Genomic DNA, 26,862 nt, shown 5'->3' on the forward strand with positions numbered 1-26,862 from the left:
AAGGAAAGGAATTCACAAGAGGTTGAAATGTGATCAAAGGACTGTTTTCATGTAAGAACTTGTGAATGCTCTTCAAAGTATACTTTGAAATAGGAGATGACAGTTTTTTTAAGGTCTCTCTGAATTTTAATCACTGCCCTTTGCAAGCCAAAAATGACTATATATATTCATGGAATCCTATTAAAATTCTCTGGAATTAACATTTTTTCCAAACCAAAAACTGGGTAAAATGTTGAGTTAAAACATTTTTTACTATTAATAAATGGATTCAGACTCTAAAAGTAATGTCTGTAGTACAAGGAGATTTTATACAAAGTAATAAACATTTATTCCCAGTACCTCATCATTCAATATAATTCCTTGCTGCATTCTTAACAGAAACTTCTGGAGATATGTCATACAAATCCTGATACCTCAAATCACTAGATTTTGGATTTAGTGGGATGCTCACTGTACTCCAAGGCAAGATGACACATAAAAGGAATAAAATTTATAATCTCACATGACTATGGAACAATTATATATCAGAAATGAAAGTTTTGTTTTGCAACAGTGAGAAAATACAGTAAGATTATTTTGCTCAGATGACAAGCAAATGGAAAGTAACACGTATTCTGATGATGCCTTGAAATTTCTGCCAATTTAAATGCTTATCAGGAAATATTTTGTTGACTGAAACAGCAAGTAGCTATGAATTCACTAAAATCTAACAATGCAATCCTAAGGAGATTTACTCCAGTCTGAGTCCAGTGAAGTCAATGGGTTTAGACTGAGTAACTCTGCTTAGGATTCCACTGCAAGAGTCTCTCTACACACAACATCTTACATAGGGACGCTCAAGTGAAAGATCTTACACTTGTTCTCCCATTGTGGATACACATGTACTGCTAGGGAGACAGAGTACACTTGAATACAAGACCACACAGAAAGTAAATCACTTGAGCGTCCTGTGTAAGATGTCTTGTGTAGAGAGACTCTCAGTATTGTGATTGCTCTGAAAATTAGTGCTGAAATAAGACATAGTTTTTAAAATCCACATCTCAAAGTAGTTACTAGTTTTTCCTGATGAAGTATGCTAGTTTCAGAACTGGCATATAATTCTCAGAATTAGTGTTGATCTTATAAATTAGGATCAGAATTTCAATTCTGAAGTGACTATTGAAACCACAGATGCCATCTGTCCAGACAGTTCAAAAGTAAAAAGTTGCTTGAATTATCAAATGTTCTGCAAAATACCTACTTACAGTAAAACATCTAGTTATCAATCATACTATTTTTAAACAATATTTTATGTATACCAGTAAAAAATAATATTAAGATTTAATTAAATAAAACACTTTAAATAATATTAATGATGTTGCTGGCAAAGCTATCACAGGAGTTGGTTCTCCTGCATTCCAAGCTATCTTACTGGCCGCTGGAAACACAATTACTTAAATCTGGAATCCCCAATTTTTCTGAGCCTGTGGACACCTGTGGAATTTCGACACAGCATGGTAGACACAGCCAAAAAGTGGCTGCCATAAAATAGCTGCTGCAGGAGGAACACCCAGCCACAAAATGGCTGTTGCAGCTTCCTTCAGTCACACAGTGAAGATCCTTGTGCTGACAAAACAATGTTTTTAAAAATCTTCTCTGCTGATCAAACTTCCAATTGCCATTCAGAAGTCTTTGCTGGGTAAATGCCTCATGTGTCCCCACCCATTTTCTAAAAATACTTGGCAGGCGCCCCTGACTTAAATCTAAGCAGTCAGGCTAAACCAGCCCCCTTTCAGTACCATGGTTTCTGTTATATCAGTACTGGATCACAAGAGTGTTAAAAGCTTGGTGGGACCCGCAAATTGCCTGGGAAATCTGCCTTGGGAGAGCATGTGCCTTTCCGGGGAGGGAGCTTGCGGGTACTGCAGGCTTCCTTCCTGAAACTCCGCCCCAAAACTTTAATACTGTGTTCCAGCTCTGCCCTGAATCTCTTGCCCATCAGCTTCCTTGGATGCCCTTGAGTTCTAGTATTACGGGAGAGGGAGAAGTTCTCTCTGTCCACCCTGTGCATAATTTTATAAATCTCTGTCATGTCTCTTTTTTAGCCTCTTCAGTTTCTACTTACTTACTTCCTACTTATGAGGAGACTGTTTTTGAGGGCTAGATGGATGGATGCTTGCTCACAAGGAGCTCTTGGAGCTTCCCTTTGATCTGCAGCTGGGGGCCATTTGGTGATGCAGGCCTTATTGCCCACCCCGCCTTCTCTCTCACAGGTACCACTGGCTATTTAACTGGGGCTCAGTGCAGGAGGTGCAAGCCATCGCCCTTAGCCCAGGGAGTGCAGCCATCAGCTAAATGAGTTGGAAGACAAGAGAGGATAAGAAGAAATTGCTTGAGACGATTGCAAGAACCAATCAACACTGCTTGTGTAAATACTTGAAGACTGTAGCCCTTGACTGTAGACTGAATTGAGGCCAGCAGTATGTTTAATATTGTAATATATGGTTGTAGGGTACAATCCTGAGCTTCTTACATACTACTTATTTGCGTGGTAGAAAATGTCAGGCAAATTTACTATTTGGGCGCAGTTGGGAGCTGGTAGATATGGGAGCAGGACTTATGAAAGGCGCCCTGCATTGAGCAGTAATACTTGCTGCTTTTCAACCTCTCTAGTATCCCACCTGCTGACAATGGGGCCGCTTCTACCCCCCCCCCCCCCCGCCCACTACACTAATCCTATGCAATACCAGATTTGTTAGGAACAAGGTTGCATCCTTGTGGGGATGTTGCAGGAAGAGAAAATTGATGTGGCTTGCCTAACAGACACATGGCTGCAGGAAAATGACAAGGTGTGTCTGTCCCAACTAACTCCTCCTGGCTATGTGGTCCTACACCAACCTCGCTATAGTAGCCGAGGAGGAGGGGTTGCTATTATTCTTCATGAATCCTTCAACTTCCGTAGATCTCCAGTACAAGCTATAGCTAGTATTGACTGCTTGTTCCTGTCTCTAGGAATTAAAGATAGATTGGGTATCCTTCTTGTGTATAGACAACCTAGCTCCCCCATAAGCACTCTTTCTGAGTTGGCAGAGCTGCTAGCAGACATGGTGCTGGAGACACCTAGACTTATTGTTCTGGGGGACTTCAACATCCATGCTGAGTGTTCAAAGTCAGGCCCGGTTTAGGAATTTATAGCTTCCCTGGCAACCCTAGGTCTCTCGCAAATTGTGACAGGCCCTACTCATGAAAGAGGCCACACCTTAGACTTAATATTTTGAACTGAGCCTTTAAGAGAAAACCTTGTTTCAGCATTGGAGATTCAGCCAGAACCATGGTCAGAGCATCATCTGCTGAAGGCAAAAGTTAATATAGCCCCAACTCCCCACAAAATTGGGGGTCCAGTTAAAATGATTTGCCCACTAAGACTCATGGACCCTTCTAGATTCCAAAATGCCTTGGAGGCCTTTAAAATCCCAGACACATGCCCTGTGGTGACTGCTGTAGGAATGTGGAACGGAAAGCTCCTTGAAGCCATTGACACCATTGCTCCTTATCGGCCACTCCGGCCCTTGGGACGGACACCAGCCCCAAGGTTCATCATGGAACTGGCTGACTTAAAGAGGGTTGGAAGACGTTTAGAAAGATGCTGGAGAAAAATTCACACAGAAGCAGATAGAATATGCTACAGAACCCACTGGAGGACCTATGAAGCAGAAATGAAAGTGGCAAAGAAACGTTATTTTTTGGCAACTATTGCCTCGGCTAGTTCACGACCATCCCAATTGTTTAAGATATCCAGACGCCTCCTAACCCCTAAATCTGAACCTTCACAGTCCCAAGAACAAACAATTAACTGCGAGGCCTTTGCTAAGTTTTTTGCTGATAAAATAACACAAGTACGCTCAGATCTAGATGCTAGCTGCAATGCAAGCGAGATAGAAGAAATGCCAAATACATCAAGCAGCTTAAATTTGGACTGCTTTGAACGAATCACAATGACAGATCTTAACAAGATCTTGATGTCTATGAAAACCACTACTGGTGCGCTTGATCCTTGCCCATCCTGGCTGTTAACCTCAAGTAAGGACCACATAAGTGAGTCACTAAGGTCTATTGTAAATCAATCACTAACTCAGGGCAGCTTTCCCCGACAGCTCAAACAGGCAGTTATCCGTCCACTACTTAAAAAACCATCCCTAGACAAAAATGATGTGGCCAATTATCACCCAGTCTCTAATCTGCCCTTTCTGGGCAAAGTGGTTGAGAGAGCGGTAGCCAACCAACTCCAGACTTTCTTGGATAACTCTAACACTCTGGACCCTTTCCAATCAGGCTTCAGACCAGGGCATGGGACAGAGACAGCACTAGTAGCATTAGTGGATGATCTCCCTCTGAATATGGACAAGGGCCATGCCTCTTTACTGCTTCTATTGGATCTGTCTGCAGCCTTTGATACAGTAGACCATGCCATCCTGTTGAGGCATTTAGAAACAGAAGTGGATATCAAAGGATGTGCCCTGGACTGGTTTAAATCGTTTCTCATGGAACGGACTCAAAGGGTTGCTATCGGAGATCAGCTATCTCCAGAATGGGAACTATCTTGTGGGGTTCCGCAGGGTGCAATCTTATCTCTGTAAATGATGCAAAACCGAACTATTTAAAAAGGCTTTTTACTCAAATGGGAGGGCTGCATTGTAGGGATGGGGTCTCAGGTGCTTCACTAACAAGTTGGGGATCATAGACTTCATCACCATTTTTGCCTCATATATTTGTCAGACTATGGATGTCAGGTTGTGGCAGGTAGATCCCTGGATCACTTCAGCATGACACATGTCCTTAGCTAAATGATCTTTATTCAGGAATGCAAGCTTGTACACATACACAGGTCCATAGGAGTACATGAAGTAAAAAGCAGTTGCCTGTTAACTTCTCATTGAAAGGAATAACGCTTCAGGCTATTGCAAGACAACATAATCACCCAACCTCCTCCCCCTTAGATCACAAGTACAGAAACAGTTTGGGAAACATTTCTGGAGTTCCCACACTAAGCAGACAGGACACTGGATAATGCAACATCCAAGGCCAGTCTCAACAATCTCAAAAGAACAGATTGTCCGCAGCTGTGAGGCTGAGAAAGTAGAAGTGGTTACTGCCAGCTAAGGAATGTTCTTATCAGTTACTACATAAGACAAGGTACAACACTAAAGCATCTCTGGATGCTTTACTACATAAGGCAAAATACAACACTAAAGCATCTCTGGATCATGCACTTAATACTGGCATGGACGAATGGGTACATTTTAACATGACAATATTATCTGCTGCTTTAAATACTGTCTAATGTTAGTCTTAGAACTGATTATGTTTTGCTTCAGTATCTCTACTATGTCTTGGTTCCTTGCTAATGCTATGTCTTTAAACTTGTATATGTTTACCTTATGGTATTGTATTGAAATGTACTTACTTGATACTGATTGTATTAACCTCACACTGTGTAATCCGCGTTGAGTCTCAGTGAGAAAGGCGGACTATAAATGACGTAAATAAATAAAATAAACAAACACTTTTCTAGACTCTTTCTTCGTAGGAAAGGTGTTCTAACCCCCTAATTATCTTGGTTGCCTTCTTCTGTACTTTTTCCAGCTCTCCAGTGTCTTTTTGGAGATTGACATGGTGGAGTTGACATTTTTATTGAGCTATCCACCTCAACTCCAAAGTCTTTTTCTCTCTCAGTCTCATCAAGTTCAGACCCCATTAGCATATTCCTGATGTTGGGGTTTTTAATTCTAATTTGTATCACTTTACACTTGCCTACACTAACTTCATTTGCCACATTGTTGCCCACTCACCCAATTTGTGGAGATCATCCAGGAGCACTTCATAGTCGGCTTGGGTTTTCATCATCCTGAATAGTTTCGCATTGTTTGTAAACTTGGCCACTTTTCTGTTCACTCCCAATTACAGATCATTTATGAACAAATTAAATAGCACAGGATTCAATATCGATCGTTGTGGGCCCCCACTGCTTTCTTGCATTGCAAGAACTGTCCCATTATTCCTACTATTTTCTTCCAGCCATTTAACTAATTTTTAATTCATAAGAAGACCTGTCATCTTATCCCATTACTATTATGCTTATTCAGGACTCTTTGGAGCGGAACCTTGTCAAAAACCCTTTGAAAGTCCAAGTAAATAATGTTAACTGTGTCACCCTTATCTACATGCTCATTCACTTTCTCAAAGAACTCCAAAGATTGGTTGGTGAGGTAGGTCAGATGATTCAGAGGCAGTATGATAGTTTGAATTTTAACTTAGAAAAGAGATTTCTGATCACCTCTTATCTGAAATCGGGGACTGGAAAGGTGATTACAGAGTCACCAGATAGGTACATAATTAGTAGAGCTGACATTTACAGTGACTGCTAGAAAGAGCATAATGGAAAATTTCAGCAACTTTGTACTAGAATGGTGAGTGACACATGTAAAAAACTGTGAGAGTGGAAAAATTGTCTGTCAAGAATCAAATGATGTTTTCATTTGCACTGTCAAATTGTCTGGCAGATTGCTGTACAGAGCAACATAAGTAAGAGATGAATATATGCATTCTCCAACTCAATGGGAACTGTGAATCTGTGTGACCTAACTCATGTCACAATATTAGTCCATGTGTACAAGGCACTGTACAAAGACACATCCTTCTTTAATCATTTCACAGTGCACTGCTTTTGAGGTACTGTTCCCACAAAACTGTCTAAGTTCTACAGTATATTTTCAAAAGAACAGCACATTTGAAAAAATTATACCTCAGGACCTTATTTTATTAGAGAGATTATTAGCAATTCTTTCTTCTGAGAATTCCTGCTGCAACTGAGAATCCATTAAAACAAAATAAAAATAATTATTCTGGTTTTTTTACAACATAAATTAGATAAATTCTACTGAATGTCAACTGTTTAAGACAAGGACTAGACTGATGTATGCTTCATGTTATAATAAGATACAATATTGTCCAGGTAAAAAAGAAATATGAAAATTACAGCTCAACATGAATATTTTAATTATTGCATTCAACTGGATGTGAAAATAATTTGCTGTTAATTGCAGTGTGTATTGAATTAACTGGCCAGTGATATTTCTAATACCATCAAGGTGTCACTTACCTGTAACTGATGTTCATTGAGTGGTCTTCTGTGCAGTCCTACATGAGACAGCGCTTGCACAGGCCAGCCATGGAGATGAGAATAGTAAAACTCCTATCAAAGGAGTTGTTTGCATCTCCCCTCTCCTCCCCCCTCCCCTCTCCTCCTCTATATTTGACCAGTTTCTGTTGGCCCTCCATGCATCTGATGAAGAGAACTGTGATTCTCGAAAGCTTATGCTACAATAAAATTGGTTAGTCTTAAAGGTGCTACTGGACTCTTTTTGATTTCGCATCTTGAAAGGGTTTGAAAGGAGACTGCCTTGCCCTTGTTAGGGCTAGAGAAATAAACAAACAAGTTATTATATTTTTGGAAATCTTTGGTGCGTTCCAAATAAAAGAGCAAAGCTCTCCCTACATCTGGAGTGTGAAGTTGTTTCTCTGCGTCCGAAGTTAGGGTAGGGAAAAAACAGTCAATACAACATCCTGTGCTAAGTGGAAGGTGGAAACCACTTTAAGTCTAAGTGCTCTTAACTAGAGATGTGCACGAATAGCAATATGAACCAAAAAAAGCCATGAACAGCCCAATCTGCTGTTAGAGAACAAGCTGTTCGTGAGGCCCCATTCTAAACAAACAGGTGCTCGTTGCAAGCCTCCTTCATTGCTGTTTGTCAGGCCAGACAGTCTGGTACCTGCAATCAATTCCCTTGGCAACTTAGGCAGGGATTGCCTGAACTCTGTCTGAACTCCTGCTGTTGCCTTGGAAACCCCAATCTAAGCCCAATTTAGCTTGATAGGCAGGTCTTCCTTTCAAGTGTGGAGCTCCAAATTTGTTACAAGGGAGCAAAGACCAGTGGGGAGGGGGGCTCCCAGCTCTGGCTTTGCAGACAGTGGAGAGGGAGAGAAAGCACTGATAGAGAGAGTGCATTGGAGCTTGAATTTTCTTTGTGTGTGGTGGGATAGGGATCTACCCCTTCAAGTTCCAGGGCTGCTGCCAGGCTCTGGGACCAAGCTATTATTTATTATTGGTACCTTTCCTGGTGCCTGCTCAGGTCAGGTTTCTGGAAGTGGTGCAGTAGGGATCTTGACCAAACTTGGATGATGGCTGGAGGAGAGCCTGCTGGCCCTCACGAACAGCCAACCACGGACATGTTCATGAACAGGGCCATTTTGTGGTTGTTCGTGCAAATAAATTATTCATTCATATAAATCATCTTATACCATATATCAACGGTAGTAACAAGTCACACAATGCCTTTAGACATCAACAATAGTATACAGTCACAAAATTCCTTCAGATAATGCATAGACTAAAGTGCTTGGAAGTAAGACTTAATAGTCCAATAAAGAACCGGGGTGTTTCACAAGTGTGTAGTATCCAGGTTGTAGAAGTCTTCTCCCAAGTAATGTACGTTGTCTTCGGGGTTCACCGGGATGCAAGAAGTCCAGTCCCATTTCGCCCCAAAGGCTTCTTCATAGGCAAATTATGGAAAGTGTAACAATCAATCACATTCCACCATTGTAACTCCTTCTGGACGATCTAGCATCGTATGAATGAATAATTTATTTGCACTGAGCACTTTAGCACCTTAAATATATGAATTTGTGATAATTGGTGTTATTGTTTTTCCTAAGTGCTCTCTGTACTTGCAGCAAACTTGGATGATGGCTGGAGGAGAGCCTGCTGGCCCCCACAAACATCCAACAATGAACATGTTCGTGAACAGGTCATGCTCGTAAGTGTTCGTGAGTCCCTGTTCGTGGATGGCAACGAAAAACGAACATCATGTTCGGGTTTTTTTCTGTTCATGTCCATCTCTACTCTTGCCCAGTCTCCATGCAGAGGTAATGGCTACTAAAAATGCTGATTTAAAAGACAGGATAGAAAACTCACAAGTGAGAGACTGAGAGTTCAAAAGGCCTCTGCATTAAACGAGATAGAACTAGTGATAAACTCCATAGAGGTACAAGAGAAGTCACAGGAGAATACAAATTTTACTACCTGTTCAAAAATTTCTTGGACAATTGTGGAAAAAAACTGTATCCCCATTAATTGAATTATGGTATGAGCAGATGGTGACCAAGTGTACCTTAATGGATGATACTGCTAGGCTGGTATCCTTTAAAAAAAATTTTTTTTTAATTGGATTAGATTATAATATCATTCAGCACATTCATTACCCCCTTGTAAGTCTATTTCTAACCCCCTCCCTTTCCTCCCCCCTTTTTAGTTGACTTCCAACAGTTTTCCAACCCTTAGTCTATTTTATTACTTAATTACTTAATATCTCATATACCCTGTTAAACATACACTTAATACTCTTTTCTCTAAGCTTATTAAATCTCTACTAAAAATATCTCTATATCTCTATGGTACAGGTTTCCCTTTAAATACCTCAGGTAAACCATATATTCTACCTAAAATAATGCCAGCATAATCATATATATTAGCAATCAAGATATTAAAAATATAACATTACATCCATTTTACTTTCCGATTATCTAAACTCTTTACTTTCCACAATCCTCCTGATTCTAATATTAACTTAAACTCTAATATTCTATTACACACCCATCTTTTACTTTTTCTTGTTCTGAGCTTATTTTAAGTCTATAAAGTAACTGTTATACTCAAATATCTATTATATACTCTTTACTTAAACTATATATTGTACATAATATCTAGTTAGCTTAATCTTATATATCTTATATATCCATAGTAAAACATCTATTATTTAATACTCTATAATTTTTAATTTTATCATAACCCCAATGGTAGCTTAGATTTCTATAATTATATTCCCCTTTTCCCAGTAAAGTCACTTCTCTCTTCTTCTTCTATTACATTTCAATAATTCTCGAACTGCCACAGTTCCCCTTTCACATCCCATTTTTTTTCTAGATATTGTTTCAATTTCTCCCAATCTGCATTAAATTGTCCTGGATCAAGATCTTTAAGTTTTCTTGTCATTTCGTCCATCTCAGCCATGTACAGCAATTTATAGATCCAATCTTCTGTAGTTGGTATTTCTTGTACTTTCCATTTCTGCGCATATAAAAGTCTTGCTGCTGTAATCATGTAAAATAACAATGTTCTATACTGCATTGGAACATCTTCCATTCCCAAGTTCAGTAGCAGCAATTCTGGGTTCTTATTTATTTGGGGTTGCAAAACCTCATTAATTACTTCGATTATATCTCCCCAGTATTGCTTGGCTACCTCACAAGTCCACCACATGTGGTATAATGATCCTTCATGTTTTTTACATTTCCAGCATTTATTCGACATATTAATATTTCCTAGCGCAATTTTCTTTGGTGTCAAGTACCAACGATAAATCATTTTGTAGACATTCTCTTTAATACTTGTACATGTTGTAATCTTCAAAGTCGTTTTCCACAGGTATTCCCACGCCTCCATTGTTATTTCTTTGTGAAAATTTATAGCCCACTTCACCATCTGGACTTTTACTGTCTCATCCTCTGTAAACCATTTTAAAAGTACTTTATAAATCCTTGAAATTTCCTTTTTACCTTCTTGAAAAATTACATCTTCTAATTCTGAATTTTCCATTCTTATTCCTCCGTTCAAACAGTCCGAATTGTAAAGATCTCTGATCTGCCTATATTGAAACCATCCATAACATGGAGACAGCTCTTCTTCTGTTTTTATTCTCAATTTTGAAAATTCTACTCGAGTTATCTCCTTGTAGGTTAAACATTGCTGCTCATTATCAACAGCTCTCGGATCTATTACTTCATACGGAACCACCCAAGAAGGAATTCCATCTTGTAGGTAATTTTTATACTTCTTCCAAATTGTGAAGAGGCTTCTCCGGATATAGTGGTGTATAAACATAGAGTCTGCTTTTACTTTATCGTACCACAAATATGCATGCCATTCAAATGTTTTTTTGTATCCCTCCAAAGCCAATAACTTGCGGTTATTCAACGTCATCCATTCTTTTATCCATGCCAAACATATTGCTTCGTGATATAGTCTTAGATTGGGCAGCTGCATTCCACCTCTCTCTTTAGCGTCCTGCAATACTTTCATTTTCACACGAGGTTTCTTGCCTGCCCACACAAAGTCCGATATTTTCCTTTGCCATTTTTCGAATTGTTTGGAGTCTCGGATAATTGGAATTGTTTATAACAAGAACATCACTCTTGGCAATACATTCATCTTTACTGCTGCAATTCTTCCCAACCATGACAAATTCAACTTATTCCATTTTATCAAGTCTCGCTCTATTTGTATCCACAATTTCTCATAGTTATTCTTAAATAAGTCTATGTTTTTCGCAGTTAGTTCAATACCAAGATATTTCACCTTATTTGTTACTTCACAGTCCGTTCTTTCCATTAGTTCTTGTTGTTTCTGTTTAGTCATATTCTTACATAGTATCTTTGACTTCCTTTTATTTACATAAAATCCTGCCAAATCTCCAAATTCCTTTATTTTCTCCATTACCTTTGGCATGTTCTCAATTGGGTCGTCCACAATTAACATTATATCATCCGCAAATGCTCTGACCTTGTAGGAAAACTCTTTTATTTTTATTCCTCGGATTGCATCATCTTCCCGTATCTGAATCATCAATATTTCCAAAACCAAAATAAACAACAATGGTGACAAAGGGCAACCCTGTCTTGTACCTTTACCTATTGTTAATTTTTTAGTCACATCATCATTCACCACAATTGCTGCACTCTGGTCCCTATAAATTTCTTTCACTGCTCGTATGAACTTTTCTCCCATTTGCAGCTTCTCCATAGTGGCAAACATAAAGTCCCAGTTCAAGTTGTCAAATGCTTTTTCAGCGTCCACGAAGAAGAAACCAACTTCTCTGTCACAACGCTTGTCATAGTATTCAATAGCATTTATAACTGTCCTTAAGTTGTCTTTGATTTGTCTATTTGGCAAAAATCCAGCTTGCTCCTCCGCAATAAATTCAGGCATCCATCCTTTTATTCTCTCAGCCAAAATCTTTGCAAAGATTTTGTAATCATTGTTCAGCAACGAAATTGGTCTATAATTTTTAACATTGGTCAAATCCTGTCCCTCCTTAGGAATCAATGATATATTAGCTTCTCCCCAAGTATCGGGGTTCCTCTGATCTCTCATGACTCCATTAATCACTTCTTTCAGGAAAGGCGCCAGTTCATTAGCCATTACTTTATAGAATTTAGCTGTTAGTCCATCCGGACCTGGTGCCTTTCCTAATTTTGTTGACTGGATTGCCTCTTTTATTTCCTCCTCCGTCACTTCCCTATTCATTTTTTCTCTCCAGCTTTCAGAAATTGCAGGGAGCTTCATCTTTTCCAAATACCTCGTTATAGAGTCTTTATTCACTTCCTTTTTTTGGTACAGCTTTGCATAAAATTTAAAAAAAGCTCTACTAATGGCTGCCTGCTCCAAATACGTCTTATTCTCCTCACAAATTTTATTTATGATTCTCTTCTCTTTTCTTTTCTTCAGTTGCCACGCCAAGTATTTCCCAGGCTTGTTTGTGTCAGAACTGTGGCTAGATAATGTCCTTACTCCAGACTACCTTCTGCAATCAGACAACAGTCCATTGTTTCCAAAAGGCTTTTACTGGAAAAATAGTTCATTATAGTCCACTAGCCTGAATGCAATATTCAGGATGGTACATATGCATTGTTACCAATGACTGTCAAAGCATGAGGTACGAAGTAACAGATCACAGTAGGCCCAACCTCCCCCCATAGTTCTCAAAACAACCCCTTTGAAGTCAGGATAGTGAAAGTTCCCAAGGCCGGTTCTTGGTGGAACGTCGGTAGCCAAAACAATCCTCTTCTGTGAGATAGCTGCCTGGGAACCTTGGCACCTGTGGAGAGAGCACTTAAACACTGAAAGGATTAAAAATGGAGTCGGTTAAGCGAAGCAGTACAATACAGCATTCTGAACCTGACATTCTGCCCCCCCTAAGATGCCCCCCCCAGGTTTATGTGGATAACGAGAGTGAAATGCTTTAACTAGTCTAGGAGCGTGTACATGTACAGAATTCACCCACTCATCGAACCCAGAGTCAAAGTCCTTCCATCTGATGAGATAAAACAACTGATTACGTTTTACTTTAGAGTCCAATATTTGTTGAACTTCATAGTGGGTTTGATCATCAATTAACGTAGGGATGGGAGGAGCACGGGTGTGCCACTGATCTGCAGAAGGGGCTTTTTTCAATAAACTGACATGGAAGGTATCATGTACGTGGCGTAAATTCTTTGGTAAATCTAAGGGAACAGTCACTTTGTTGATTACTTTGCGAACAGGAAAAGGTCCCAGGTACTTTAATGCGAGCTTGCGGCTGGTTTGGGTTACTTTCAGATTCTTTGTAGAAAGGTAAACGAGATCACCAGGTTGTAATTCCCATTCCGCCGCATGGTGGTGGTCAGCGTATTTTTTGTAATCCTGTTTGGCTTTGATGAGGTGTTTTCTAATTTGAGTCCATTGTTGGGCTGCCTCCCCCCACCACTCGGAGACGTCTTTGGAAACAGCAATAGGAGGGGGAAGCGCTTCAAACGGGAATGGCTTGAAGTGGAAGCCATAGACGACTTTGAAGGGAGTTTCCCCCGTGGAAGCATGTACGCTGTTATTATATGAAAACTCTGCCAAGGGGAGCAAGTCAAACCAATTATCCTGTTGGAAGTTAATGTAACAGCGTAGAAATTGCTCTAATATCTGATTAGTTTTTTCCGACTGTCCGTCTGTTTCCGGGTGATGGCTTGAACTCAAACCTTGTTCAATGCCCAGCAGTTGCAAAAGCTCCCGCCAGAAGTTGGCAACAAATTGTCCGCCGCGATCCGAGATCACCTTGGATGGAAAAGAATGTATTTTTACAATGTTTCTTAGGAAGATGTCAGCTAGTTTTCTAGCAGAGGGAATTGTGGTGCACGGTATAAAATGAGCTTGCTTGGAGAACAAATCAACTACAACCAAAATACAGTTGTGTCCCTTTGAGGGGGGTAAGTCAGTGATAAAGTCCATAGAGATTATTTCCCACGGTCTACTTGGCGTTTCTAACGGCTGTAAGAGTCCTGGAGGTTTGCCTTTTCGGGATTTGGCACTGAGACAAATGGGGCAAGACGCTACATATTGGGAGATGTCTTTGCGCATGCCCGGCCACCAAAATTGGCGTTGGACTAGGTGAAGCGTCTTTAAGTACCCATAGTGCCCCGCAGTGGGAGCATCATGACAGCGTTGCAAAACTTCTTTTCTTAAACTCTTGGGTATGTAGAAGCGATCTCCCCAAAGCCATTCCCCTTGGTCGGAACGTTGCAGTTTGTCTTTGGGCACATCCCCCCCTTCTTTCTCCACTTCAGCTTTTAATTTTTGTCTCCACCCTTGATCGGGTTGATGGGATAGGGTTGTGCGGCTGCGTGTGGTCACCACGCCCCCTAATTGCGTAGGCGAAAAGACTGTGTCAATTGTCTCCTCCCTTTTGCTTTTGTGTTGGGGCATGCGTGATAGAGCGTCTGCCAAGAAGTTGGTTTTACCTGGGAGAAAATTCAAAGTGAAATCGAACTTGGAGAAGTATTCTGCCCATCGCAATTGCTTGGCATTTAACCTGCGAGGGCTGCGTAGGGCCTCTAAATTGTTATGGTCCGTCCAGACCTCGAACGGATGACGGGCACCTTCTAGCCAATGTCTCCAAAGGCCTCTTTTTCCCAAACATTCCAATTTCTTTCCGCTTCTGAAAATTTTCTGGAGAGGAAAGCGCAGGGTCTATCGTCCGCCCCCCGCTGTAGCAACACCCCCCCAATTGCAGTATCGCTGGCGTCGACCTGCACTATGAAGGAACGATTTTCATCGGGGTGCTGCTGGACGGGCTCTGAAACAAACTGCGTTTTGAGGTGATGGAACGCTGTTTGGCATTCAGGCGTCCAGGACAATTTTGCACTTGGTTTTTTGGCTTGGTCCCCCTTGTCTCTGGTTTTTAACAGTTCGGTTAGGGGGAGTGTGATTTGAGCAAAGTTCGCTATGAACTCTCTATAGAAGTTGGCGAAGCCCAAGAAGGGTTGTAATTCTTTGCGGGTCGTGGGGGTTTGCCAATTTAATACTGCTTGTATTTTGCCTGGATCCATTTTCAAGCCCTCTTGGGAAATACAGTAGCCTAAATAAGTGAGTTCTGTTTTGTGGAACTCACACTTGGAGAGCTTTATAGGCAGTTTGTTATTCATGAGAGTGATTAAGACCCTTTTTAGAAGGTCCACGTGTTCCTCTTCAGTTTCCGAATAGATCAACACATCATCTAGGTAAACTACAACGCCTTTGTATAGAAATTCATGCAGCACTTCATTGATCATGGACATGAAAACCGAGGGTGCCCCGGCCAGCCCAAATGGCATAACCAAATATTCATATTGACCGAGGGGCATGTTAAAAGCGGTTTTCCATTCATCCCCCTCTCGGATACGGACATGCAAGTAAGCGTCTTTTAAATCCAATTTCGTAAAGACCTTACCTTGCGCCACGACGTTGAGTAGATCTCTGATGAGCGGGATGGGGTAGGCTTTGCTGGAGGAGACCGCGTTGAGTCCTCGAAAGTCCGTGCACAGTCTTAGGCCCCCATCCTTCTTTTTAACGAAAAGCACTGGCGTTGCGTGGGGGCTATTAGCCGGGCGAATGAATCCTCTTTGAAGATTCAGGTCTATGAACTTGCGGAGCTCTTCTCTTTCGTTAGGACTCATGGGATATAGACGGCCCTTGGGCAGCGAGGCGCCCGGTAAAATTTCCACAGCACAGTCCGTCCTCCTGTGAGGAGGTAAGGTATTAGCTTCTTCCTCTGTGAAGGCTTGGGTGTACGCTCTGTATTGCTTGGGTATTTGGTTGATTTCTTCTTGGGTGAGGAGAGCAGGCTCAGTTACAGTAGGGTTATTACCCCAATTTTGATTCCAACGATGGTCTTTGCATGATTCATGGGTGAACGTGATGCTTCCCTCTGCCCAGTTGATATAAGGGTTATGATCGCATAACCACCGACTTCCCAGGATTAAGGGGTATTTCGCTGTGGCACTAATGACGAATGATCTTAGTTCCCAATGTTGCCCCATGCCTGTTATGATCGGAGTGGTTTCGGTAGTGACTGGATTCATGTTAGTGCCATCCATCTGCTCGAAAATTACCGGTATTTCCAAATCTTTTACAGGAAGTACTAGTCCATTTACTAGAGCTGGTGCGATAATGTCTCTGGAGCAGCCCGAGTCAATCAGGGCTTGTATGCGAATGTGCATTTTCTTGTCAGGATTCACCAACGTTACTGGTATGAAGAGAATGGACCCACGGGGTCGGTTCGGAACCGGAACCGGCGAATGTTTGATCTGCCGTTTGGGTCCTTTTACGACAGATCCATTTCGTTTCCCGAGGCGGGGCTCTCTGGATTCTCTCCCCCCGTTAGGGCTGTTGGATCGTATTCCATAACTTCTTCCAATTCTAGTCCTCTTTCGGGGAGGTTCCTCCTCGATGCCCCCCTACCTCTTGGAGCGGTTCTTGGAGCTGGAGTGGGGCGCAGTGGCGCCGGGTAGGCTGCGGGGGCTGGGCGTCTTAGTTGGAGCAGAGGTCTTTGCACAGGCCGATATGGGCATTGCGCCGCAAAATGACCACTTTGGCCACATTGCAAACATAGCCCTTGTTGCCATCTAGCATCTCTTGCTCCACGAGTGGCATATCCAGCCGCCCGGCTCCCCCTGAGGGGAGTGGAGGAGCGTCTTTGGCCCGGAGGTTGTTGGTGTTGTTCCACTAGACGAACTTCTAGCAGGCGGTTTTCAACTTCGCAGGTCAATTGTATCCACCCTAACAGCGTAGGAGGGTTATCCTGCATGAGAGCTCGGTCCAATAATTTAGGATTTAAACCTTGTTTGTACAAAATAATCTTGGTGGACTCTTCGCACCTTGGGCATTTGGCAGCGAGTTGTCGGAATTTTGTGGCATAGTCTCTAGCCGACATGCTGCCTTGCCTAATAGCCTGCAATTCCGTTCGGGCCCTAGTTTCTTCTAGGGGGTCTTCATATTGGGCTCGGATTGCATCCACTAGCCCTTGGAGCGTATCTAACTCAGGGGCCCCCACGTTATAAAGTCCCACATACCAGTCGGCTGCTTTACCTTGGAGACGTGATCCCAGATGCTCTATTTGACTGGCCTCACTCCCGAAAAGATGTCCCCATCGATTGAAAAAATTGCACTACTTGTACCAGGAAGAATCCCAATTTGGAAGGGTCTCCATCAAACGTAGCGTCCAGTTTGACCCATCCCATGGGAAGATCTTGCCTGGGAGCTGGTGCTGGCATTGGGTAGGCATCAAGCGGAGTGAGTTGTAAAGGAGGCTGTCGCGGCGTTGGCGGTAGCTGTGGCGGAGGATGCTGAGGGTAGGGTTGAGGTTGGTGCGGCAACGGCGCTCCCGGAATCGGCTGGGGAATCCCCGGCGCCCCAGGAATCGGCTGGGGGATTGGCTGGGGTCCTCTGGGCGCCGGATGCACTGGTGCTGGCCGAGAAGGTGTCGGACGCCCCCTCGGTAGGCCCCCTGGTACTGGTTGAAGGGGAGTGGGAGCCGGCCGCAACGGAGGTGGGTGAGGAGAGATGGGTTGGAGAGGAACCGTATCCCCTCACGGCCCCGGTGTCGGAAGAGGCCTGCCCGCTCCTGGGATGACCGGGGGTGTGGTTCCTCCCGGAAGGCTTGGGGGCTGGCTCGCTTGAGTCGTGGGTGGTGGGACTATCGGGGAAGCTGGCTCTAGCGGTTGTCCTGGTTCTCCCCCTCCTCCTCCAGTCCCACTACCAGCCGGAGTTATAGGGCGATCGGGACGAGGGTCTTCCGGACACGGTTCTCCACCTCCCCCGTCGACACCGACGTCTCCTGGTGTAATCGGTTGCTCGGGACGGGATTCATCTGGACAAGGATCTTCTGGGCAGGGTCTTTCCCCGGTGATAGAGTCCTCGTCTCCCGTCTCTGGCGGCTGTTGCAGCCACAGTTGATTTTGCAGGTTAGCCAAACTTTGACTGATGTCAGGTAGACCAGCTGGCGGAACACGGCCTCTGTCCCCCGCCACTAGCACTGAAAGCAGGTGGACGGCATTTGCCAAACTTTCTTCCATATTTAGGAGTCTGTTCTCCAACAGCTGTACTCTATCCGTAGTTTCTTCCTCCCGTAGTTCCGTGGACCCCACATCTCCCGTCGTCTGTGAGGTCGGCATAGTTTCGGGCGGCGGTCCCGTGGTTAGCGTCTGCTGCCACGGCAAGGGTGTTTCTATCCCTTGTTCCTCTTGAGATCTCGCTGCTAAAACTCCTTTTGTCAGGCCAGTGATTGCTGATATTCCTGAATCAATGGCAATCGTTCGGCTCTGGAGCTGCACCCATTGGTGCTCACTTACATCTTGCTGCCCCGACCACGGGGTGACTGCCGCATAATCCCAACTCAGGGCGCCACGGCGGTACGTTTCCCATTCCGTTTGTTCGGTCGTCCTGTTCCAGAACAGCCACGGTCGGCCACCGGTTTGTTCGGGTATGGATTCCAAACTGCGCCGACTATCCAGCTGTAGCTGCGTGAACATCGCGCTGGCCCTCCGGTCCCTCGTTTCCCTTGGCCTTGCACCCCACTGCGTCAGGGTGGGCAAGTTGAAGAGTGGTGCGGCTGTGGCTCTAGGCCGAGTATCAGCGTTGCTGGGAGCGAGGGTATAAATCGTTGTAACCGAGGAGCCGTCTCCTCGCGGTACAGGTTCTTGGGCTTCCAAACCTTGAGAGCCGGGAGAGGCATATGGGTCAAACAAAGGATCCCTGACTGGGACAGCTTTGGAGTCCGTTTGATCCGGCTTAGGCATTGGAAAGGTTGATTGGTAACAAAATGTCAGAACTGTGGCTAGATAATGTCCTTACTCCAGACTACCTTCTGCAATCAGACAACAGTCCATTGTTTCCAAAAGGCTTTTACTGGAAAAATAGTTCATTATAGTCCACTAGCCTGAATGCAATATTCAGGATGGTACATATGCATTGTTACCAATGACTGTCAAAGCATGAGGTACGAAGTAACAGATCACAGTAGGCCCAACCTCCCCCCATAGTTCTCAAAACAACCCCTTTGAAGTCAGGATAGTGAAAGTTCCCAAGGCCGGTTCTTGGTGGAACGTCGGTAGCCAAAACAATCCTCTTCTGTGAGATAGCTGCCTGGTAACCTTGGCACCTGTGGAGAGAGCACTTAAACACTGAAAGGATTAAAAATGGAATCGGTTAAGCGAAGCAGTACAATACAGCATTCTGAACCTGACAGTTTGCACCCTCAAACGACTTCTGGTTCATTCTCTTAAGATTCCATTCCAATTCCTTGTTATTCATTGCCGTCAATTGTTCTTGTAGGATTTTAATATCCTGATATATCTTCTTTTTCCCCAGTCTCTTCTTAAGTTGAATCTCTTTGGCTTTTATTTTCTCCATAATCTCTAACCTCTTCTCCTCTTTTTTCCTTCTAGCTCTTGCATTTAAATCCATTAGTATGCCTCTGGTCACTGCTTTATAAGTGTCCCATACCTTATTAGTCGAAACTTCCTTATTCATATTATGTTGTATAAAGAATCTGGTCTCTCTTCGTAACAACTCAATGTTTTCTTCTTCATGCAAAAGATCTTCATTTATTCTCCATCCTTTTCTTTTATTTCTTTTCCCAAATCTCCACATAATTGGGTTGTGATCTGAGCCTACCATAGGCATTATTTCCACATCTTTAGTCCATAACGCTAAGTCTTTGGAGGCCCAGATCATGTCAATTCGTGATAAAGTAAAATGTCTTGCAGAATAAAATGTATATTGTCTAGTTTTGGGGTTCTGTCTCCTCCACACGTCTTCTAAAGTCTCTTGTTCCTTTATTGCAAAAAAAGACTTTGGTAGTAATCCTCTTTTCTTTTGTGCAGTTCCTGATTTCTTATCTTCATCCAAGTTGGTAACTCCATTGAAGTCTCCAGCTAAAATTATCTGATCATAAGATAGTTCATCTAGTTGTTTTCCCAAGTCCTCAAAAAAATTTTCTTTTGCTCCATTAGGTGCATATATTCCAATCACCAACACCTTTTTTAAATTCCACATAATTTCCACTGCTTAATATCTGGCTTCCACATCGCTCACTACTAATTTTGGCTGTAATTCTTCTTTTATATACAACACCACACCTTTTTTCTTTTTTTTTGAAGCAGCCACAAATTCACTTCCCAATTTTGCAAACTTTAAATACTTTATATCTTGCTTTTTAATATGGGTTTCTTGCAAACATAAAATGTCACATTTTTGTTTTAATAGCCAGTGGAAGATATTTTTCCTCTTGTTAGGCGAGTTAAGTCCATTTACATTCCAAGATATTATTTTGCACTCCATAATCATAATCTTGTTGTTGGTAAGTCCTTTACATTGTCCCTAATGAACTTTTCCATCTCCAATTCAGATCTGATGCACTTTTTAGCTCCTCCAAATTCGAAGGACAGTCCTTCTGGTATTTCCCATCTATATCTTATCTTCATGTCCTTCAAAATCTGGACTAAATCTTTATATTTTTTGCGATCTAACAGCACCGATCTGGGCAATTCCTTTATAATAATCACCACCTTGCTGTCAACCTCCAATGGGTCCTGGAATTGTTTACTCACAATCATTTCTCTTGTGTTTCTAGTCGTGAATTGCACAATCATGTCTCTTGGTAATTTCCTCTGGGTCGCGAATCTTGAATTTATTCTGTATACCACATCTAGGAAAGCCGCAATTTCTTCTTCCTCTTTCCCCAGGTATCCAGCCAAAACTTCTGTAATCTGTTCTTGGGCAGATTTTCCTTCACTTTCTGGCAAACCACGAAATCTCAGTTGTTTCTCCATATGTTTACTTTCTGCTACAGCCATTCTGCCTCTCATTGCCCTCATCTCAGTTCGTTGCGTGTCTGCTAAAGTGTCCATTGCATTTTCTACTACATTAACTCTTTGCTGTGTAGCTTGCAAGTCATTTTGTATTTTTTCCATACCTTTCATCAGTTCCGCCAATTCCTTCTTAAGTGTCTCTTTAAACTCCTTTGCCATCTCTTGTATCATATCTTTAACTTCTTTGTTTCCTTCTGAAACTTTTTTATCCAAACTTTCAATTGCTGCTTGCCACTCCTTTTTCGACATCATGGGGCTAGCTTTGCCTCGCTCCCACAAGTCCGCTCTTTTTCTTAACTCCGTGGCGTTTAACTTTATATACTTTTACTTTTAAAAGTCCCAAATTTGATCTATTCCTTTAAGGAAAAAAAAACACATTTACACAGTCCAAAATGTTGGGCGTCTTTTCTCTATGGTTATTTCAACTATATTTCTAATCCAAGATGGCCTACTTCCTCTTCCGCTGAAGCCACGACCTTTCCCTTCTTCAAAATGGCGATCTTCTACTTCCTGTCACATAGAAAAGGCCACTTCTCTCCAGCTTCTCTATCGTTCTGACATATTTCCTGTTCCTCTGCCACACACAGCAGTTCTCGCGATGTTGAGACTTTCCCACAGTCCACTATCTCTTACTCTCCGCAGGTATGTAAACAATAATCAGCTTTCTCTACTAACTCCTTTATACATAGTCCTTTTTTAAAAAAATTTCTTGCCGGAACTTCCCCTCGCTGTAATCAATCTGTGGCAGTTTTTAAATTTCCTTTAGTACTTTATTTCTTAAAGCAATCTGTCCCGTTTCAAGAGATAGTAATCTTTACCTTCTTAGTCGTTTTCGCGGGTTGTAATCACTGTTTCTGTATTCAATTCACTTCAAGTCCCCTTGTCCCTGTATGAAGCTTGGGCATGCAGGTCTTATGCCAACCAAATTGGCTCCAAAACTGCTGTAGAGATCTTGGCAAAACCTTTCTTCGGGTGGGACCTCAAGGGACGGGAGAGAGTCCGTTGCGCAGGACCCCCCCTCGCCCGAGATCAACGCGCCCTCAGGTTCTTGAGCGTTCTACGCCTGTTCTCCGCCTGAGAACAGTTGGCTACAGGCAAATCCTCGCCCCTCTAGCCTCCAAAACAGCAGCCCGGATAGCTCAGCTCTTAGAGCTGCGTTAGACCTTCATGGATCCCAAACCGGAAGTCTGCTAGGCTGGTATCCTTAACAGTTAATAGGTACTGAAAAATTATTGGTAGGGGACAAGATTCAGATAATGCATTCTGGGAAACTGTCCAGTCCAAGAACCTTTGCCACTTGGTGGCTTAAGATTTATGAGTAGAAGGTTTATGGGAAGCCACTAATACTTGAGCTATCCTGTCTGGCCAGAGAAGTGTTGCCCCAGAAGCCAGGCTGTGAGATGATTTCACACTGTGATGCAGAACGGATCCCACACTGATCAGATCCTTCATAGGGGGCAGAGATAGATCCCTTTGCTAAATCCCAAAGAATAGGGAACCAAATTTGATAGGGCCAGAAAGAGGCTATGAAGATGCATGATCTAGTCTGAGTTTGGCTATTACTCTGGGAATGAGAGGTATTGGAGGGAAAGCATACATTAGCGCTCTACTCCATGAAATCTGGAATGTCTCTCCTGGGTCTGAAGCAGCTAAGGAACAAAAAACTGGGCACTTTGCATTGTTGCAGGATGCAAAAAGGTCTATGGTTGGGAAGCCTTGATACTGGAAAATAGGGATTAGTAACATCTCTTGAGTGACTATTCATGGTTTAAGTGGGAAGACCTGCTTAGGTCATCTGCTGTCTTGAAGCAGCCTGAAATGTGAATTGTGAGGACAGAAATGTCTCTTTGAATAGCCTATTTCCAAATGCCTTTGGCTTCTGCAGACTGTAAATGGAACCCTGTGCCCCCCTCCCCCCGTTTGTTGATATAAAATTTTGCAGTTGTGTTATCTGGTGCTAGAAGAACACACTTCCTGTACAGTGTGGCTTCAAAAGAACATAAGGCATTATTAATTTTGTAACTCTAATAAGTTAATGTGTAATTTTGACTCACACTGTAACTGAAGGTCACTGGTATGTGAATGTCCACAGTGAGTGCTTCATCCAGTCAAGGAGCCTGCAGAGGTGACTTGAATCTCATGGAAGAAAGGACCAAATTGACAACCCTTAAAAAGTTTAGAGTCTTTAGCCTGCCAATTGAAGGATCTAAGGAAGAGGCTGGGAACTGAAAATCTTTTCCACTGAGAATCAATATGTGGTTTAAAAGATCTCAGAAACCAATTTTGTAAAGGTCTCATATGGAGCCTAGTAAAGGACAATGTAGAGGTAGTTGAGACCATTAATCCTAAGAGTCTCTGTATGTCCTGATCAGTCGGTTTTGCATCATTTACAGAAAGCCAGGAGAATGGGGGCTCTTCTGACTTCCTCAGGCAGGTCATTCCACAGGATAGGGGCCACCACAGAGAAAGCCTCTGTATGGGCTTCTGCTGACTTCACCTGTGTGCAGCTTGGTACCTGCAGGAGACCCTGTTCAGATGAGCGAAGCTGCCATGGAGGAACATAGGGAGGGAGTCAACCATATAAAGTTGATTGACTGAGAGGGGGTAGTTAAGATTTTTGCCAATTTATCGCTAACCCCAAAAAGGATAAAGTGGAAATGATAATTTGAATTTGCTTCTCCAAAGTAGACCTGGAGGAAGTAAAGAGTAGTTAATAATCCAAATCAGGAAATATAAGGCAACCTTGTAGCTATAGATAAGATACAACAACAGACATATATTTAGTGAATACCCTCAGGACAATACCCTCAGGACTGTAGACAGTCTGAAGGGCAAAACTATATTGGTAGTGCACGTGTCTGCACTGAAAGCGAAGATAGTGCATGTAAGTGGCATAAATGGAGATATGGAAATAAGCATCCTTGAGTTTCAGGAGGACTTCAAACCCAGAATTCATTTCTAATGAAGGTAAAACATCTTTCAAGGCAACCATTCTAAATTTCGAAACTTTAAGGAAGGTACTGAGAATCTTGAGGTCCAAAATGGGCCTGTCCCCACCATCTTTCTTATCAACAAAATATTTTAAGTAGAAACCATGAGAAACCTGAGAACTTGGAACAACTTCATAGCACCCTTAAGTAAAAGGTGGCTGACTTCTTGTTCTAATTCAGTAGAATATACTTTAGAGGTTATTGAGAGAGAAGAGTCAGGTGGGAGGGATAAGAACTCTAAATAATAACCATTATTGAGTACAGATAAAACTCAAGAGTCTTCGTAATGCAGGACCAAGCTGAACTGAAGCGAGACAACCTATTAGAAAAAAAGAAAATCTCTAAATGAGGAATAGACAGTCATTGGTATGACTTCCCATTATTAGGAAGATCCGTTGATGGCTGGGAGGGATGTTTGGGCCATTGCTTAGTTTGCTTTCTCCCCTGAGGGTGAGCATCATATTGAGAAAAGCAGAAAGGAGAGAGTTGGGTGGGCTGGTACCTATAAGGTCTCTGATACTGTGATTGATAATGAGGCTGATAATTGTGCCTAGGAAAATACCAGTGTTTGTACTTTGAAACTGCCTGGAGGGTAATCCCCAATGATTTAGCTTTAAACTTGTTTTTGCGTAGACTGTCTAGTGTGCCATCAGTATGGGAACTGAACAGATCTTTGTCCTTGAAGGGCATATCCTCAAGTTTAGCTCTGGTGTCATTGGGTAGTACTGTATTGCGTAACCAAGAATGACGCTGATGTACAAGTGAAGAAGCAATTGTTCTGCTAGAATAGACTCCCCCATGCCTAGCTGTATTTAGCTGCTGCTTTCCCAACTTGACTCCCTCAGTATGTAGAACTTTGCCAGAGCTGTTTTATCTTCTAGGAAGGTATCAATATATTGTGGAATGCGAACTCACAAAAACATCTGATACCTCCCCTTAATGGCAGTAAAGTTAGCCACTATTGAGCCCAGAGCTCTAGATGAATAAACTTTCCATCCTAAGCTGTCAAGCATATGTCCTTCATGGGCCAGTGGGGCAGTGTGGGAACCTCTCTTTTGTCTGGATGGAATGACATCTGCCACTATAGAGTTAGCCTGAGGATGCACAAAACAAATTCACACACCCTTCTTCATGCACTTTGTACATATTCTCTAATTTCCTAGCAGAGGAGGAACCCAAAGTAGGCTTCATATAAATCATATATGCTATGTCCAAGAGCCCTTATAACATAGGAAGAGCTACAGGATCTATATCAGTGTTATATAGCATTTTAGGCGTCAGATCCAGTGACTTAGGTTCCAATAAGAGTACATTAACTCCAAGGACCTTGCCATTCTAAAGATTTGCTCAGCAAATAGTCAAAGATCTTCTGATGGGGAAATTGGAGTCTCCCACAGTGTCATCTGGATATAGTTCAGAAGCAACATTGGATACTAGATTGGATGTCAGAGGCTGATAGTCCTCAAATTTTGAATCAATCGGAACCATACCTGGAACCAATTTGAAGAGGGAAAGAAAACCTCTTAGAAGTCGGTTGAGCAATGTCCTGGTGTTTCATTGTAGCAGAAATTGACAGGAAGTCTCATGGTGCCTATTGAGGTAAGTATACAGATGAATGCATCGGAGGGCAGGGATATCCAAGGAGCTTGTTGTGATCCCCAGAAAAAGGCACCTGAGGCATTTAGTGAGAAGAACTGAATAGCCCTTAGGCTGATGGGGGTGGGGAATGATGCATTTCCACTATGTTATCATGATCTGAAGATGAGGGAGAGCGGAGCTTAGGCAGTGGGGAAAGAGTGCATGATGGAAATGAGCACTCTCCACACCAATGCTGTCTTGGAGCCAATGACGAGGCCCTTGGTTCTGTATGCTTCCTCTTTCTTTCGCTTTTTTCAGCAGTTCTGATACACTTCTAGGAACCAAGGCTGATCATTTGTTAACAGAACGCTCCAGATCCTTACTGGGACACACCTGAGGAGCTTCTGGCATCTTTTCCAGGCTCTGATGAGCACAATTCAAGCTGGGCTTCAGATGACCCTGGGGATTTTTCCCAGAAAGCAGCTTTTAAACAGGAGGCTCACTCATGTCGGGCTTTGGGTATAAACTGTTGGCAAATATTGCAGCAGCTACATTATGAGCCTTCTCTAGGCAAATGAGGCACTTACTGTGATCATCCAACTGCACCATTTTTGTGCCACAGTTAGTGCACTTTTAAAACAAAACCATTCTCTCTCTCTCTCTCTCTTAATCTACAGGAGATCACTCAGTCGACAGAAAGGAGATAATGGAAGAAAAAGAACTCCTGAGAAAAGAGGCAGAAAGCTGAAGAAAAGATCCTATCTCCACAGTGGAAAAAAGAGGTCTGAGGAAAGAGCACTCCCTTCCCCTTAGTCATGTGCCCCATTGGGTGGGAAATCTCCAGCACATGTTGAGAGGAGGAAGAGTGCTCCTACTATCCTGGAAAGCTCTAGAAATCTTACTATTTTCATCTTCATGGCTGGCCTGCACAAGCACAGTCCCATGTCGGACTGCACAAAAGTTACAATGAACAAAAGTTTGTAGTAGATTGCTATGAATTCACATTTAGTCCCACTAAATTCTTCATCTAAATTAAAGGATGCCCACGAAAGCACAAGAGCAGTCATAAAACATTTTCAGACTGACATTTAAGCAAAATGGCAACTTCACTATGGAAATGAGGTAAGAGCTTATGTGTAGAACTCTGTCTTGTAAACACTGTCATAATCCAACGGATGGAGCAACTTTTGTGCTGTCACGGTGAACAACCTCAGCTAAATGTCACTTCATATATTGCTACAGAGATAAGTTTCATGCTTAAGGTGCATGC

General features: G+C 42.6%; 1 protein-coding gene across 1 annotated transcript in view; it reads right to left on the minus strand.

Annotated features, from left to right (window-relative positions):
* Positions 1-26,862, minus strand: part of LOC129326556 (cilia- and flagella-associated protein 47-like) — a 286,389-nt gene that overhangs the window by 107,452 nt on the left and 152,075 nt on the right. The gene's annotated exons all lie outside the window — the stretch shown is intronic.

Source organism: Eublepharis macularius, chromosome 3, assembly GCF_028583425.1.
Source record: "Eublepharis macularius isolate TG4126 chromosome 3, MPM_Emac_v1.0, whole genome shotgun sequence".
Lineage (NCBI taxonomy): Eukaryota > Metazoa > Chordata > Lepidosauria > Squamata > Eublepharidae > Eublepharis > Eublepharis macularius.